The following is a 7690-nucleotide window of genomic DNA, read 5'->3' on the forward strand; positions in this document are numbered from 1 at the left end:
AATGTGCATGCCTGGTGCTCACGGGGGCCAGAAGAGGGTGCTGGATTTACTTATTTTTAAATTACCAAAGTGATGATGACATGTTAATTTCTTTCCTTAGAAAAATCAGGTAAGCAAAAAGAAAAGCTAATAGTCTGAGGGCATGTGACAAAGAGGTACCCACTATTAATATTTGGTAAATATGATTCAAAATAGTTTCTTATATATGTTCTATGCTATGCTGTAACACAGCAAAGACTCTAACAAGCTTTACTTCCCCAAATGAGATTATTTCTTGTTTATTTGACTTTGTGAATTGAGGGGGATCCTGCAGGTGGTCCCAGCAGACAGGGACGTGAACCACAAAGAGGTGAAAATGAAAACTTGATTCAGATTATGTAGTGACATATTGTGTACCCTAATAAACTTGCCTGGGGATTGGAGGACAGAGCCAGCCACTAGATCAGACGTGGAGGCCGGACAGTCGTGGCACACACCTTTAATCCCAACACTTGAGATCTCATGCTTTTGCTACCAAGTATTTGGGAAGCACACATGCCATTAATCCCAGCACTAGGAAGGAAGTAAGATGGCAGGGCACAGAAAGGTATATAAGGCATGAGTAAACAGAAAGTCTCGCTCTTTAGACTGAGGATTTCATAGAGGTAAGAACGTGGCTGGCTTGTTCTGTTTCTCTAATCTTTAAGCTTTCACCCCAATATCTGGCTCCGTTTTTTTTATTATTAATAAGATTGTTTAGCAATTCATGTTACAAGATTGATTTTGTCAACCTCAGGGAGTCTGATAGCAGGGGATTTCCTGCCAGCATAGTTAAACAGTATAACTTGAGGGGGAAAAAGCTTCCTGGTGTAATACAATCCCTGGTGCACAAGAAAGCATAACTACTTCAAAACTCAACTCGGGTACATGTCATTTCTTCCAAGAAAATGGGCTCTAGAGATATGCTACCTGAACTAGCTCAAGGAAGGGTATGACCTGGTGTCAGTCATACAGAGAACATGGAAGTCATTTGGGCTATTAGCCACCTCTGGGCCCGGTTGTGGGAGCTTGGGGAGCCCCTGGCTATAAGGGTCATGTAGATTACTAGCCACCTCCAGTCTTGGTTATAGGAGCTTGATATGGCCTGGCCCAACAGACAATGCAGTTCACCAGGCTATTAATCACCTCCAATTCCCAGCGTTCTGGATGGAAGAACAGATTTTACATTCATTCCTTTGAGAAGACCATCCTGTGTGCTTAACATTCCTGGTTTCTCTGGAGATCTGGGGGTGCAAGGACCTTTGCGATGTGCTCCCAACAGCGAATATCTTCCATGTTAATAAACATGACTTTTAATGGTTCCAAAGCAGTTCATTTTGCGTTACTTGTGTAGCCAGTTCTGCCTCAGGGGGCCTGTGGATTGCTTCCTGTTGTCTCAATATTCTAAGGAGCCTCGTTTCCTCCCCTCCCTGCAGGCTTGTATTGGGTTCTTCTGACTCTCATGGTGGGGTATAAGATGGCTGGCTACCTGTCATGTAGCAGTTTCCTCTATGATTGAAACGTCCCATCACCCAGGGAGGCCCCTCCTTAAGACAGAAGGCAAACAAGTCAAAATAGCTTCAGGAAGTCCCTGAAACTGGTCAGCTTCACAAGGTCCCTCTGTCTTAGGGTTTCTATTGCTGCAATGGAACACCGTGACCAAAACACAAGCTGGGGAGGAAAGGGTTTATTCGGCTTACACTTCCACACTGCTGTTCATCTTCAAAGGAAATCAGTACAGGAACTTGAACAGGGCAAAAATCTGGAGGCAGAAGCTGATGCAGAGTCCGTGGAGGGGTGCTGCTTACTGGCTTGCTCCCCATGGCTTGCTCAGCTTGCTTTCTTATAGAACCCAGGACCACCAGCCCAGGGATGGCACCACCCACCATGGTCTGGGCCCTCCTCCATCAATCACTATTTAAGAAAATGCCTTACAGCTGGATCTCATGGAGGCCTTTCCTCAGCTGAGGTTCCCTCCTTGCAGGTAAATAGCTTGTGTCACGTTGACATAAGACTAGTCCACACACCCTCCCTCTGCCAATGCTATATAAACAGGAAAGTCTACTGAAAGTCACTCTCAGACAAGACAAGCTGCAGAGAAGACCCTGGGACTAAGTTAGTTGCTGGAAAGAAGCAGTCACCAGCCGAGCTGCCTGGAAGGGGCTTTGACTGAGGCGCCTGGAAAGGGCACTCTCCAGCCCAGTGAGCTGCCTGGAGGCCGTGCAGCGTGCTCCAGGTTCCCAGCTTTCGTGAGCTGTTGGGTTTTGATGATCCAGCTGTCTTTGAGTCATTTCTGCTCCTGTAAGTGACCCCTATTCCAGTAAGTTACCCCCAAAACTCAATGGTTCACCAAGTTGGACTTCAGTGGTGGCCATACTTTGCTCTACTGTGAGCTCCCTATCTGAGGTGTGTGTTGTATCTTCCATGGAAAAGTATTGTCACACAGCAATGCCCTTCCAGAGCATTGGTCCCCAACTGTCATGTGACACCCAAAAAGCTGGTATGTTTTTAAGGGTTCAAAGCCACCCCGTGTCCATGCTCAGTGTTTCCCTGCATCCTTCCGACCATGTTCTTTTAAGCTGTCTGTCTCCTTACCATAACTGTCTCTTTAATGCCAATCAACCACCTCAGCTGTGGATCAGTTGCCAAACTGGGTTAGTACCAAGCCCCTCATCTCTGGTTAGAAGTGAGGGAGAAGCATTTGGATGCTAAGACTGCATGTTGGTGGCCACTGAGAGGACTGAGCAGACACCATAACAGGCTGCTGAGTCTTCTCTCAGAGATCAGGCCTCCTGAGATCGAACAAGCAGTTTCTGAAAGAGCTACAGACAAAGGACAATCAATCTCCACCACCCCCAGCAGCAAGGACAAGGAGACCTGGTACATGCAATACCAGGCTAGGCCAAGCCTGAGTCACAGTCAGCAAGCTCAAGGTAATAACCAAATATGGACAAAGCCTGGGACTTGTCTAGGCCTGCCCCAAAATGGAAAGCTGTAGCCCTGACCAGCCCCTAACTAGCCCTAGCCAATTAGAATGTACTAATATGATTGCCACTTGTTTAAACCAATCATATCCAAGATGACCTAACTGCTCTAGGACCTCCCCTTGGCTATGCTTAAAAGGGGTCTGCGAACTCCTTTCGGGTTGTCACCATTTTGCCTTTCTGTGGAATGGATGGCCCCAGCATGCTGGAATAAAAGATACTCTTGCTGATGGCATACATGGATGGTGGTCTTTTGTGGGACTTCTCCAGGACCCTAACAGCCATGAGTGAGTCCACATAAGTAGCCTGGGAACAGCCTCCCTATCCCTCCTGTGAACCACATGGCTTTGGCATCTCTTCTGAGAGATGTACAGCCAGGTGCAGCACAGGTAGTGTTTTCACACGGTGCTATGCCCCGACCTGTGACCACACCATTGATGCCCTTCCGTCACAACATGGCTTTCTCTTGGTGCTCAATAGTTCCCAGTTAATTCTAGAAGGCTTCCTGGGTTTTTCTTCAGGTATTAGTTCAGCTGATGTAGTAGACATTTGCTTCTATCCCATAATTTGTTTAGCTCTTTATGCAGTAGATTTCATTGTGTATATATTTTAAGGGGGTTATTTGTTTTGACAGGTTCATATGCTGCCATTGTACTGTGGCACAAGCATATCCTAATATTAAGTAGTCCCTGCAATTAACTTGGTGGTGGTGTGACTTCAAAGTGGTTGGCTTCAGAGTTTTTGACAGTCTGAACGAAGTGCTCCCTGTAAACACTGTCACCTGGGGATGGCTATATTTGTGGCATCCATTGGTCAGGAAGTGAGGTAAGATGGTCATGTCTCCCTTTAAAGCCTGCCCCTCCTTGAGTTTGGACACTGAGGACAGTTGGAAAAGACGACACCCTCCTGCTGTTTGTTGAAAGCACTAATGACTGGACATGCTTTTGAACTTGTATCTCTTCTACCCTTGAACTTGGGTTTATATTGCAAGTATATTCCTACTGGAACGTCTTAGTCAGTGTTGTTCTATTTCTGTGAAAAGACACCGTGACCATGGCAATGCTTATAAATGAAAACATTGAAACAGGGCTGGCTTACAGTTTTGGAGGTTTAGTCCATTATCATCATGGTGGGAGCATGGCAGCATGCAGGCAGATGTGGTACTGGAGAAGGAGCTGAGAGTTCTACATCCAAATCCACAGGCAGCAGAAAGAGAGGGACCTTGGACCTGACATGAGCTTTGGAAACCTCAAAGCCACCCCCAGTAGCACAGTTCCTCCAACAGGGCCACACCTCCAGACCCTTTCAGAGTGCCACTCCTTAAACATTCAAATATATGAAAGTCTCTGTGTTTACTTGGTCGGGTTTGAGTGGCTGTGGGACTGGCAGGTGAGAGAGTTTGTCCTGACTGTGGGCCAGGCAGGAAAACTCTAGCTACATATGAACCTATGGGGGACATTCTTATTCAAATCACCACATGATAATTCTAGCGATTTCTTGCAGATTATGTATTACTTTCTATATTTCTTGACGTTTCTGGTTCCTTCTGAAAGAAAGTTGGAATCTTTCTTCTTTCTTTAAGGTTATAGGACAAGTTGTTGCCAATGTCAAGTCCCTTCTCTTTCTTCTGAATATATTCTCAGGTTTAGGAGACTGTGTGTGATAACATACTCCACCATACAAATAGCATGGGGGCAAGAACAATATTAATACGAATTTGTTTCCTTTAAAACAAAATGAAGCATCTTTGTTAGAGCCCTTGGAGAGTTGTTTATGTTTTCCTGGTTGTTAAGTAAAAGTAGTGACCATATTATTGTCTGTGCCTGGCAAAATGTCTTACTCACTATACAAGTGTCATAAATAATAACATTAATAAGGGTGAACTCAACTATGAAACCTATTCCAAGAGGTTTTTTTAATCTCCTACCAGTTTCAAAGTTTCCCACTTTGCCTTGTGTTTCTTGGCATTTTCATGGAGTTTTGCTTTAAATGACATTGTTGTTCTCTTCGTGTACAATGTATTTACATCTACTGATGACCTTTTCCAGATGTCATTGCCTGGGCTGTGGAGGCTTGGACAGACATGCTGCTGTTGTTGTTCTGAACTGAGAGTGTGACAGTTACTGTTGTTTATCAGCTTGGCAGGGAGCCACGCGGAGACAAACCTCTAGCGTACCTGTGAGGAGTTATCTTGACTGGTCTAACTGAGGTGGGAACAGCTACCCTAAAAGTGGGTGGTACTGTTCCACAGGACTGGACCCATGGACTGAGTCGGAAGAACACAAGCTTCGTTCAAGCAGTCATTGTTTTCTTCTTGACTGGGGACAGGCACAGTGTGACCTGTTGTCTCAAGTGCTTGCTGCCGAGATGTCCCTGCCCTGATGGCCTGTACCTTGAACTGTGTGCCCAAGGAACCCCGCCCTCCCATCTTCCTGAAGTAGCTTTTGTTAGATACAGCAGTGAGAAAAGTAACTAAGACAGAATACTTTGTAATTAACTTACTGGAGGTTGCACAATTAAGAAATGGAAGAACGGGATTTGAATTTGGGCATCGTGGCTTCTAAGTCTGACTGTCTCTCCCCTCCCCTCCCCTCCTCTCCCCTCCCCTCCTCTCCTCTCCTCTCCCCTCCTCTTCTCTCCTCTCCCCTCCTCTCCTCTCCTCTCCTCTTCTCTCACCTCCTCTCCTCTCCTCTCCTCCTCCCCTCCTCTCCTCTCCTCTCCTCTCCTCTCCTCTCCCCTCCTCTCCCTCTCCCCTCCTCTTCTCTCCTCTCCCCCTCCTCTCCCCTCCTCTCCTCTCCCCTCCTCTCCTCTCCCCTCCTCTCCTCTCCCCTCCTCTCCTCTCCCCTCCTCTCCTCTCCTCTCCTCTCACCTCCTCTCCTCTCCCCTCCGCTTCTCTCCTCTCCCCTCCTCTCCTCTCCTCTCACCTCCTCTCCTCTCCTCTCCTCTCCTCTCCCCTCCTCTCCCCTCCTCTCCTCTCCTCTCCCCTCCTCTCCTCTCCTGTCCTCTCCTCTCCCCTCCTCTTCTCTCCTCTCACCTCCTCTCCTCTCCCCTCCTCTCCTCTCCCCTCCTCTCCTCTCCCCTCCTCTCCTCTCCTCTCCTCTCACCTCCTCTCCTCTCCCCTCCGCTTCTCTCCTCTCACCTCCTCTCCTCTCCTCTCACCTCCTCTCCTCTCCTCTCCTCTCCTCTCCCTCTCCCCTCCTCTCCCCTCCTCTCCTCTCACCTCCTCTCCTCTCCTCTCCCCTCCCCTCCTCTCCCCTCCCCTCCTCTCCTCTCCTCTCCCCTCCTCTCCTCTCCCCTCCCCTCCTCTCCTCTCCTCTCCCCTCCCCTCCTCTCCTCTCCCCTCCCCTCCTCTCCTCTCCCCTCCCCTCCTCTCCTCTCCCCTCCCCTCCTCTCCTGTCCTCTCCCCTCCTCTCCCCTCCCCTCCTCTCCCCTCCCCTCCTCTCCTCTTCTCTCCTCTCCTCTTCCCTCCTCTCCTCTCCTCTTCCCTCCTCTCCTCTCCTCTCCTCTCCCCTCCTCTCCTCTCCCCTCCCCTCCTCTCCCCTCCCCTCCCCTCCCCTCCTCTCCTCTCCCCTCCCCCTCCTCTCCTCTCCCCTCCCCTCCTCTCCTCTCCCCTCCCCTCCCCTCCTCTCCTCTCCCCCTCCCCTCCTCTCCTCTCCCCTCCCCTCCTCTCCTCTCCCCTCCCCTCCTCTCCCCTCCCCTCCTCTCCCCCTCCCCTCCCCTCCCCTCCTCTCCTCTCCCCTCCCCTCCCCCTCCTCTCCCCTCCTCTTCTCTCCCTTCCTCTTCTCCCCTCCTCTCCTCTCCTCTCCCCTCCCCTCCTCTCCTCTCCCCTCCTCTCCTCTCCCTCCTCCTCTCCTCCCCTTCCCCCCTTCATTTCTCTTTCCTCTTTCATCTCTCTTCTTTTCTCTCTTCGGTTTTCTCTTTCCTTTGACTTTAGTCCCCTCCCCCTCCTCTCTTTCTTCCTTTTGGGGTGGAATCTTGCTCTGCAGTCCAGGCTGGCCTGGAACTTGGCTTCCTCCTGCAGCAGTTTCCCTGGAGCTGGGATTACTGGCCTGCCCACAGTTCCTTGACACACAGCTTTTTTCAGACTCAAACACTGCTGAATTTTCCATCTAGGCACAAGTCCAGCAGATTGCCTCTGCTGCAGGCTCCTGTTCCCACCTGCTGGAGGCTGTCACCCTCGGTGGGCCCCTCTGGCTACCGAGTAAAATGCCCATCCGGATGGAACGATTTTGAAGCTACTGTCCCTCTGAAAGCAGATGACCATGACCAATCTTCCAGTCTAGTCTTGGGCCTGTGAGATATCCTTGCCCTGCCCACAAGGTAGCCATGACTCCATCTGTGGTGTGTGGATGAAGCCTTATTTCCAAAGCCATTTTGTACCAGAGAACTGGCGTTATTGAAACAATAAATCATATGATTTAGGCCCCAGATCTATCATTTGGGCCTAAAATGTGCGTGTGCTCACAAGGATCTTGCCACATAAGGTTTTGTTTTGCGTTGCTTCTTTTGTGAGTCAGAATAGAGTCAAATGCCTACAAATCTCAGGGCCTGCTGTTGTTCCCAGTGTATGGGACAGACCATCCGTATGGACGTTCCTGAGACACCTGTCAGACACCTCAGGAAATGTAGAGCAGACAGGGCTATGGGGTACTGTCAGGAGTACCATGGCAGGCATTTTTATAGGATAA

This window comes from Peromyscus californicus, unplaced genomic scaffold, assembly GCF_007827085.1.
Source record: "Peromyscus californicus insignis strain IS unplaced genomic scaffold, ASM782708v3 Scaffold_17__1_contigs__length_78620276, whole genome shotgun sequence".
NCBI lineage: Eukaryota > Metazoa > Chordata > Mammalia > Rodentia > Cricetidae > Peromyscus > Peromyscus californicus.